The following is a 10,903-nucleotide window of genomic DNA, read 5'->3' as shown; positions in this document are numbered from 1 at the left end:
TCAGCTGGAAATGAAAACTCGGCATGGGACTATACAATAGGGCTGATTTTGCAAATGACTTCAGCTTAGCCAATACCGGTAGTAATCATTCGGTTTGTTCGTTATCCAGGATGCCTTTATTTTGAATAAATAAAAATATATACCACTACTTAGTTTCTTAGCCAAACTTACCACCTCGTCAGTTTCAGTCTGTTCTCCAGTAGTCCAATGCTAAGCTCTTTCTTCGAAGCTAGGAATAATTATACTAATCCCTTAACAGTAGATAGCTTTGTTCCAATAAGTAACATGAATCAATACAAATGCACTCGTATCTACAAATATAGTACAGTACAATCCATTGAGCCAGATTTCCCAATAGTAGTATAGGTGTCGCTGTCGCTGTTGTTGTTGTTGATGACCTCTTTCTGAAGGCCACCGAATGAATTAAACACCTGAATCTAAGAACATATCCGAAACTCAGTCATAGTTTTAACGCGTATGCAACACGCGTCGTGTAACTTATATCGTAACAGCGTAAAATCGTAAATGTTTATTATTATTTCAGTGTAGCGTAGAGAAAGCTGATGGTCATCGACCACTCGTTTCACGCAAGCGGTGGCATCGCTATATCTTATAACAATCGTTTCGAGATCTTGGCCGACGTTTCTTAGAAAACTACTGCGTGCTCATTGAGGATGCTAGAGGGCATTTGAAGTATTCATTGCATTATTGTGATGTATGTGCGTCCATCTGCGAGAGAATCTACCGATGAGCTGACAGAAAGGCTGAATCGATGTTCTGAACTTGCGGGCGTTAGGAAATTAATAACTGACGCAAATGATTTGAGTGTCAGAATTGATCAATGGCAGCAAAATTACACTTTGGAAAAAATGGCCCATTGACGCATAGAAATGAGCTTATATAGGTCGCATAGGCCCTTCCATATATACCAGTAACAAATATGCCTGAGGGGGTCTGCGATATATTGGACTGTAAAGCTGTGCAGTGAAGGCGGATTACTGAAATAGCACATTTCCGTCGAGATAGAAATTACATTCCATGCTCACCAGAGTCGACTACCTCATGTACAACAGCTGGGAGGCGGCAGGTTAATAGAAGATAATAAGCCTTAAAAAGCAATCACTCTAATCTTCTCATATATCGACGACCGTCAGTAAGAGCCTTAAAATAGGTTTTCGCCCACGTTGTGTACAAAGAAATGTATTTTTTCAACGATTCCATTCACTCGGTCATCGTGGAGCTCTGTATTTCATAGCAAAGCTTTAGCTCAAGAGAGTAGGTAAACTTCAACTATACTTACGCCCATTCTTTGCAAAAATAAAAAAACATTAGTGTGGGAAATTGATGCTTGAAAATAAGCGACGCCTCAAATACTAGAAGCGGCTTTTCTAAACATACCCCTGGCGAAGTATCGCGTGATTGTTAAAATCGGCGATGGAAATACCCAACTATACACTACATCAAGCTAAAATAAATATGACCCATGTGGACTTTAAATAATTACAAGCACCCGTCTGATTCCTCAACTAAGCCGCTAACGAACGTGAGATGTTATCCGTGCGGCGTAGCATACAGGTTGTTCAAGCTATAACCCTCGGACCAGTAAAGTAACAATTCTCCAGTTATGTTGTCATCGTTTAACGTGGATCTCCATACTTTTAACTGCGCTACGAACCAGTAAACGCCTGGGAAGATGATAGTATTACGAAAGAACATATCAGTCTGTCCGTGCTGTGCTTTTCTATAATTGTATTTCCTTTAATCGCATAAAAAGTTCTATCTAGTGGCCCATTTTGACGAGAAGATTGATGATCAACAGCCCAAGCAACGTTGATGTTGGGTTCGCCCAAAGAGAACCGCTTTTAAATAGCTATTCCCAAACGAACATGTCATCCAAGCAAGACGCATGTCCATGTTAATTTGACATATATTTTACTTATCAATCATTTACAAACTTGCTGGTCATATTGTTTCTGACTATACCAATTGTAATGGTAATACTAGTTGAAAATAAGGTTTAATAATATTTGCTGCGAATTATAGCACAATTTTTTAAACAGACAAAAGGAGAAGGATTTAATCTATTTTACTGCGGCGGCACTTATATACGAGCAATCATTGATGTTGTAGGAAAAGACAATTGTCTCACACTCTGGGACAGTCGCAGTGTACCCTGCTCAATGATTACGGTAGCCTTGCAAACAGGGTGCGGGATTTCTGCAATTGCCAAACAAACAGATGCTTTCCTGGGACTCTTGAGAGAATTGATAATGAATTATAGCTACTCAAAACACGACGAGAAAACATCTTATAATTCCAAGTAGAGTTTCGGTCGAGCATTGGTGTTAACACGACTGAAGGCTACTACTTGAGGGGGCGACAGGTTTAAGGATGATGAGGGACCAGAGTCACGCGAGGCATCGTGACAGGTAGTACTCATCGAACGTATTCTATCATACGAATATCGACGACGCGGACTAGAGAATAAAATAGAATGAATAATTATAACAAAATTTATACATTTTAAGTACTCGGTATATTAATATAGGCGTACCAAGTTAGCTTTCGGAATGATGATTGCTATAGCTCTCGAATAAATGATAGACCATGATGTTATTTTCCTTATCGGCTACACATATTTTTTTTTAGGTTTCTGAAAATTGTTTGCTTAGAGAGTTCTCGGATTTTTGCGATGTGCGGATTTACAATTCAGATATAATATGACCCGTTTCTGTGCTCTGAGGAAATTCAGCCTTTTGCCGAAAAGTGCAGTGTAGTACATTTCGGCAAAGCGTGGCTTCCGTAGTTTATTTATATATACATGAAACTCTTACTCGAAACCTAAAGCTGAAGAAGGACCATGAACGAGAACTGCGACTAAATATATAATAGACTATGTTATAAGTGTGTGGTGTATAAAAAATCTATTTTTTTCAGTCAGTCGTAACTTTGTTTGGCGCACACAGCCTACTCTGATGCAAAATCGTAAACAGCAGTCGAGAGAATTTCTATAGAAACAATAAGGAATTGAACAAAATGACTGAGATGTGTGTATTACAATCACTATATATACATATATATATATATATATATATATATATATTATTCGAATTTTTTCAATCGATCTCGCGACTCTGTTTATCCGAAACGGGTACTACTCGATGAAAGCTAGAAAAACTCGCTGTAACTGCGGAACACAGTGTCTATTTGATCGACGAACCATTATTACTTTATCTCTTCAGCCTAAACGAAAGCCGAAGCGAAAATTGAAAGCTTTTTTTGGCCAAATACAGCGCTTTATATTATTGCCAATTTCCGTCCTGCCTTAGAAAAATCTGAGCAACGTCTTTGTAAGGCATAGCGAAAAATCTTCATAGAGTTTAAATTTAAAAGGCTCGAATTTTCATCAAAGTGGCTGAAAACGCCGATTCTAATAATTCTGAACTTTTGACGCAGAAATTAACCAGATTTTTGAAAACAAGAGTATCCATTGCCGATTGGCCTGTTTGATGAAGTTTCATTCGATGCGCATTTTTTTTTTATCTGCGGCCGCAGGGGCAAAGATTGCTATACAGGAGCTTGAAGAAAAGGTTTTTCGTACCTCGCATCTGCGGATTACCATTTTTTAATGCATATGAAATTAATGACTGTCATTAGTGAGAAGAATCTAAACATCTAACATGATTAATTGATTAAGCGACTAAGAGAAGATTATGAAGTGTGGAGGATGAATGCATTAAATTAAAGAAAAAAAATAAACAGTAAATTAAATTGTTACTAGAATTCTAATTGAGTGTTTTTCATGTCAAAAATAACCTTTAATTACGTGCTAACTAATTCAATCGATGTCAATGAAAAGCCACGGTTATCGGTAACGGTTTCCTACGTTTCCTAGAAAGTAGAGAATAGTTAGACACGACCAGCGCACTATGGCCACAAGCAAAAGGTATCATTTAGCTACAACTTTGATTCGAAGCTTAGAGGGCAAATATTGGATTGATCGGACAACCCTTATTTATATAAGGCGGTATGTCTACATCACAGATTGAAGAGTTTACGTTTTTTGTGTGAAACCATCACTATCTCCGCTTACACCTATGTAAGAGCTTACTATAGCGATTATGGTGATGTATCTACTGTTTATGGAACAATCTAACGTATTATTGGCTATATTCAGACTTCGTAATAGCTTAGGGAATATTGGAGCATGTATTCCTCAGATAATTTAGTCTGGAACTTGGAAGAATTGTGTAATAATGTTAGGTGTCGGGAGTTGGCAGACGAAACCTATCTGATTCACGTCTATAAAAACAGAGGAAGACTCGTGCCGCAAATTTAGGGGCTAGTTTCTCTACGCTCTTGTTTATTGAAACAGAACTGTTAATAGTTATATCCCGTTCTAATTGCATCAGCAAACAGCACAATCAGCTGCTTGCTGAGATTTTTGTAAGAACAAAGATCCTTTAATAACACAATATATTCCCATATTGTTACTGCATTGGCAGTATCTGACGTCAGGCGGAACCATGAAACATGACCTAGTCAATGTGTACGGATTTCTACTTTCAGAGTTTATATATATATATATATATATATAAGAATATTTTACGTGAAATAGCTGCAAGCTAACGCTTAATTTACGTAAAACTAAAGTGCTACCCTGACGTATAGAGATTTATCGCGACATATTTGCCTTATTCCTGTTAAGCCGTTTATATTATAAATCATAAAAGTATCGCCAGTATTACATCTGAACTCAATTTCTGCTTATAGATCTACGTGATATTCGTTTCGATTTCCGGATACACCAATAAGTACATAAGTTCGTCGTCATCTATTAATGCTAAAGGAATACCCAAAATAACAGTTCCTTTCTCTGCCGCTTTTTTGGCTATTGTGTTAGATCATTTGCTTACGGTCCTCTCGATGCTTTGCCAAGGAAACCTGCTAGCATAGGCGTTGCCTCTAAGCGAATGTATGTACGCGTTCACAGTTTATTTATAGCTTGCATTACTCTGATGTACCGCACACGTCGTAACGTCTCTGATAAATATATTCACCGCAGACGCCAACCGCAGGTCGCAAAAGAATTTGGCTCATTGTTCCTGTCGATACATTTTACGATGGTGAGACATAAAATGTGTGCGGTAGGATTATATAGTGGAAAAGCTGCTGACTGCCAGGTTGTACAGTCATGTAGCGCCCTGATAGCCAGGTGAATACCTCCGAACTACTCGTATCGCGTTCGACTTCACATCAACGTATTGCGGCTACCTACGCAAGCAAGATAAAAATAGTTCATAATGGTTATTTGGATAATTTTACAATTTCACTAGGAAAATGACGATTTTCAAAAGGTGGATAGAACTAGTTCATTACAATATGGAACAGACGAAACCTATACGCTAATTATTTAGTTGTACTTAGCATTTTCCCAGCGTTTGTTATACCTGCAAGCTCTCTTAATGGTTCTAGTATATGATTCTGATCCGAAACGGTGTTTTGTTTACGGCTCCGTTTCGTCTGCTAGATACACGGAACAGATAAATAGCACCGATGTTCTGAACCACTCAGAGAATTACGTTAATGATTAGATGGGCTCTGTCCACGTTATTGCTTTACGTACTCCATATGTATTGAACGTAACTCAGAGGTCCGTTTGCAATACGTCGTGCAATGCTATCAAGATATGAACGAGCGCGCTTACTGCGATTGCCGCTATATTAACTATGGCAATTACTGACAAAGTGATTTTCAACACTACGAGTTTTAACCTAAATAGTCCTGTGCTAAGCCTGAAATCAATTTTGGTAACATTTATAAGCATATCTGTACTTCAAGAAAGCTCATCTAGCTAACATTCTAAGCTTGTCTATTTTTTTTTTTTTGACTAAATTCAAAATGAAGCTAGATGCAAATCTATCCCAGGCATCTACCCAGACAGCCAGAAATGATTTCTTGCGCCATAATTACGTGCGTCGTTTTAGCGTGTGATTTGTTGATGAATAACCAACCAGTTAACGTTAAATAGCTAAAAATATATCCGTATACGCGTTGAAAATTCAAATATAATAGCATTAAGCGATGCTCGGTTCTATTGCTGTTTTGTTCGTTGTCGTATTGTATTGCATCTACTAATGATATCAAGTTAAAGGGCTAGACCTAAGGGGAAAAACAGCAGGTAGAATATTAGTAGAAGTCGATGTTGTTTCAGGCTGAAATAAGAGGACAATAGATCTTGAGACCACTCTACAAGGTTGCATGAAACAAGAAATGCCGGTGATTGAACCCGTAAGATAGAAACACTCGTCTAAAGATTGGTTTTCACGCTATCTACTATTGAACTTTGTAGCATACATATGACCGTATGCAACGGGAAGTACGGAACATAGGCGCAGGTCGTTGATTATAAAAGGTCGACTGAGAAAAAGTTACCGAAACTTACCCTAGCAGCAACTTTTAATTAGTTACTTATATTAGTATATCGAATGTAACTTATATAGCACATCGAACGAAATATGTCTTGTGATTTTATGTCTAACAGAGAACAGACCGGTCTGCGTATGTATGACATATAGGCAGAATATGAACTGTGCAAGTAAGTAACGTCGTTCTAATCTACTGAAAGGCATTTCCGATTTTCAGTCGTTGATATTGTGCTTGATTTTAAATATGATAATTGCTGAAAAAGTAGCATTTATCTCTTTAGCAGCACAGTGCTCAAGTTGTACAATATAAAACCAATGAGCTCCGGCAAAAACATTTTTTCTCTGAAGTATTGAAAATTCTGTAGTCCAGATTCCAGCGGTTAGCTATTAGGACCTGATAAAGGTTTGTTTAGGAATGCAAGGGCAGATTTTCCTTGAAAAAAGGTAAAGAGGCGTTGCACATACGCCATCGGCACTAATGATTTTACACAAGCAGTGGGTGTGTTGTTAGCGCAGAGAAGTTAGGTTACATATCTTGTCCTGATTGATCCACGAAGTTTCGAGAACACGAGAAAAGACAGTATATCTTAGAAGAGCACTTTCACTTTTCAGAATAAAATTGTGTAAAACGGAAATTGCGAAATTGATCTACTGGAAATACGAAAACCTTAAAAGCAGGACATATATACATGTATATACTATTCTTTTCAACGCTTTAAGCTATACATATATAATCGAAAAAAAACAGCATAGAAAATTGTTGTATGGCTAGCTGTTAGCAAATATGAATACTTTGGCAACATTTGAGATTAACATACTGGGCACCGTCACGTGACGATACTACAGCGAAATTAGTTTCACTTATTTTTAAAAGTACAAGATCTAGATAATGCGAAGTCAGCCAACAGTATGTATCGTTACTTTTATATAAGAAAAAAATAAATGCCACTCGATTCCATTGCTGGAAACAGAGATCTACTAGGAGCTATAATGAACACACGTCCTGCTATCTGTAACATCCTAAAAATGTGCGATTTACTGTCGGGGCAAAGTGTGAACTTTTTACAGTGAAGTTACAATAGGGTCGAAGGCGCCGAACAAAGCAGAAAAACAGATAAACTTCTATTGGCAAACGTCATTTGTTATGTGTGACAGCATAAACATAAGTTACGGTTGTAGCTTACACTGAAAGATAATGATGCCGAAGACTGGTAATTGAAGGTTAGTGCAAAAGCCGGCACAGGGACACTGAGTGGAACAGGATTGAAAGAGAGCACACAGCAAGTTTAGTAAACCTCATGTATAAGACTTTAGTAAGCGTTTTCTTTAAGTATTAATAGCCATTTGGAGACCGGTAACCTATACCGGATAACGGTATATATATATATATATAGGTGCTTGCGGTAAGAGACTGTACAATCGAAGACGATTTACAAATGATTAAGGGCTTTTTCTAGATTATGTGATTCATTCACTTGCAAAGCAATGTTCTGTTGTTGTTGACAATTTTTGAAATAGACTATTTTTTGTTTTCCTAACATTTCATAGGTGTTCCTTTTGACATAAATGCATATTCACCCAATGCATTGTAGTATCAATTCCGATCTTAATATTTGATAAGGCTTGTTGCTGATAACTACGTATCGTATGAAAGTGGTCGTAGCCATTTTAAACCCTAATGCAAACTACAATGGCCGATTTCTCTGATTGTTTGGATTGTGACATTAGCTTCTTGTAGCTAAGACCTGCTAGATTCTTCATTATAAACTCTCGAGTCACTGCGAAGGGCCTTATTCTTGTCTTCAGTGTAACGCGATGATCAGAGCATGTTGCGTAAACACAGAAATGAAATTGAAAAGAAACACTCAATATCGTCCAAGTCATGGATGGCGATTAGGTTATGTTTAATCGCAGTTATAACAATCAGGTACCCACATTTTAGTTGAACTAAAAAGACTCAGTTAACTTTTGAATGTTTTTTACTTTAAGTGCAGATAAGGTAATCTTCTTGTATTGTTTCTGTTTTCTGCTTATATTCTTTATGGCAATTTACGTATAAATTGAATAAGTATAATTAGCAGCTATCGACGGTATGTTCCTAATGTATATAATACCAAAGCTATTGGACACGAACATAATATTTGCGTGCCTATGATTTTTCTTCTTTTATCTGTTTATAACCTAAAAATCGCGGCGGTTCAACAATGTACAATAATAAAAAGCGTTTTCGCTTCAACTAGCTCGTTTTTTAAATCTGGTTTTTCTATGTCCCGGTTTTATCGAATGATCTGCTTTCGACGGAAACTTTATTAGAATATAGCTAAAAAATATAGTCGATAAGGCCATAAGATTATTGATCGATATCGGCGGGTAGCCGCTAATACTAACTAGCTTTTTGCTATCTGCCGTAGCAATAAATGTGTACTCTGTACTTCGTGAGATATTACTTTTGATATACTTGAGATAGATGTGCTTTGTTCTTTCCGAAAATGGCACTTTTATATTTGTGAGAAATTTGTTTGCAGTTTCATTTCGGAGATAACTTACTCGGTTTCTAAATACATCGAGTGGACTGAGCGTCTACAAATAGAAATCAATCAGTGAGCCAATTTGAACGTGCCCCCATGAGAGCTTGCAGTTGGAAAAATTAATTGCAATTTTGTCAGAAAGCCGGTAAGATATTATTGGTCTAGGCCACACATAGATACGTGATGATAGCTCGTAGTGGCTAGATGTGTTAAGATCCATTGCAACAGTCTGCGTTTTCCAGCTATAGGCTCGTCTGAAGATAAATGCCTTCGGGAACTTGTCTTTAGTTTGACACAGCACTGTGGCGTTTGATGGATCTAATACCTAAATTGTTTTTTTAATATTAGGTTTTTTTATTTTCTGTGTCTATTCCAGAGCGACATTTAGAAACTGGAAGTATGTAGTGAACCCGCGTGGCTTAGCTATCGTCATCGGTTGGCAAGAAAGACACTTGATTTTCTATTACCACAGAGGTGCGTTTGTTCACAAATGAATATTACTCCTTCCGTTACAACTCAGTCTTGCCTATTTGGTGAGATGCTTCCGTCGAGCGACCGCTATCCTCTAGTGCTTAGTTATTTTACCTTGTCCTCTCTAGCCCGTTTCTTTGTGCGCTTCTTTGGAGACGTTCCCAATCCAGTTAATACGCAGTACAAACGCTTGTAATCAACGCGAACGGATGCGCCTTGCACGAACCCGCAACAGCTTCCAGGCATCCAGACGCTTCCGCAGCTTGAAGGACGGCTTATCGACGTAGAGCTCATGGTGCTAGTGACATTCACGTTCTGCCAGCAAGGGATAAACAGACCTCTGCTCGACGGAGTAAACACTTTCATCGCTCTCCCGTATCACCGTTGGCCTATCGATGACTGCCTAGTCGGTACGCAATGATTGGTGCACTGTGAATCGTACTTTCAATTGTGAACGAACGCATTGGGAATCCCGTCCTCTAACACGTCCTTTAAGCTTCGTAATGTCAGCACAGCTAGAGCGTGCTTCTTCGTTCGCCCTGCCTTATCAACCGCAACGCCAGCTCGCAAATTCTGCGCGCTAATATGCCTTCTCTCGGGACAACAGCAATAAGTATCATCCTTTACTCGATGCGCTTTAGAAATCTAGAATGGTATTAGGCCTTTTTTTGCAAAGCGCAAACCATTCGAACTAACCTTGCCTATAGATAGAGTCTAGCTGCTCTGATGAACCACCCAACCAATTTCGCGGTTCTCACATGCCTTTCTTTCTCTGACGTTGCGAGGAACAAACTGAATTTGAGTTTAATTTCCAGTTCATCCGACCTCGATCTATCACCCCGATAATCTGTCCGTCGGTTCATATCGTCAACTTCTCAACCGCTGCCAGTAAAATGAAGCGGATCAGATCGTCGACGAACCCAAACGGGCCCCTCACAGCTTTTTTCTTTAATATTGTATAGCCAAAAATAGTTATTTACTTAGAAATTTATATTACACTAGTTTATTCATTACATTCTATATACTACCTATGTGTATAAATCTACGTGAACAATGTCGTCGCGTGACTCGGCTCTTCTTCAGAGAGCTTACGCAAGTACCTAGAAATTGCTTGTTCTTGCGTTTATTTGTGCATGGAATAAAACGTATTATATTGCATACATAGCACTGTATATGTCGCCCTATTGAGTTGCATCGTAAATGACTGACAAAGTAAGTTCAAGCCTCTTCGAACCTTTTATGCATACATCTACAATACAAAAAAAAAGAGGAAAATAACTCGATATTAACCAAAGTGTTCTGAGATATTTTTGCTTTATTGCCTCTGTCTCTTTTTCATTAGGAAACAAAAGTCAGTATCGAAAACTTCATCTACAAAATGAAAAATAGAATAAATTTTACAAAGAAATTCATCGAAACTCCAAAACTCTAGTCCGTATGTTATACGGCTGCGGGACTTTGTTAGTATTCTATATT

General features: G+C 38.0%; 1 long non-coding RNA gene across 2 annotated transcripts; it reads left to right on the top strand.

Annotated features, from left to right (window-relative positions):
* The first annotated feature begins 5,081 nt into the window (after window positions 1-5,081).
* Window positions 5,082-10,599, top strand: LOC147758468 (uncharacterized). Of its 2 annotated transcripts, none has more exons than XR_015318611.1 (2): window positions 5,082-5,215; window positions 9,333-10,599. It is a non-coding gene; the product is annotated as an uncharacterized LOC147758468 (long non-coding RNA). The 2 variants fall into 2 exon arrangements; XR_015318612.1 differs by lacking the exon at window positions 5,082-5,215 and adding an exon at window positions 8,801-9,101.
* The last annotated feature ends 304 nt before the right edge of the window (window positions 10,600-10,903 follow it).

The sequence above is a fragment of the Varroa destructor genome, unplaced genomic scaffold, assembly GCF_002443255.2.
Source record: "Varroa destructor unplaced genomic scaffold, Vdes_3.0 BEIS01000001.1, whole genome shotgun sequence".
Classification (NCBI taxonomy): Eukaryota; Metazoa; Arthropoda; class Arachnida; order Mesostigmata; family Varroidae; genus Varroa; species Varroa destructor.
This window is presented reverse-complemented; position numbering and strand designations above follow the sequence as displayed.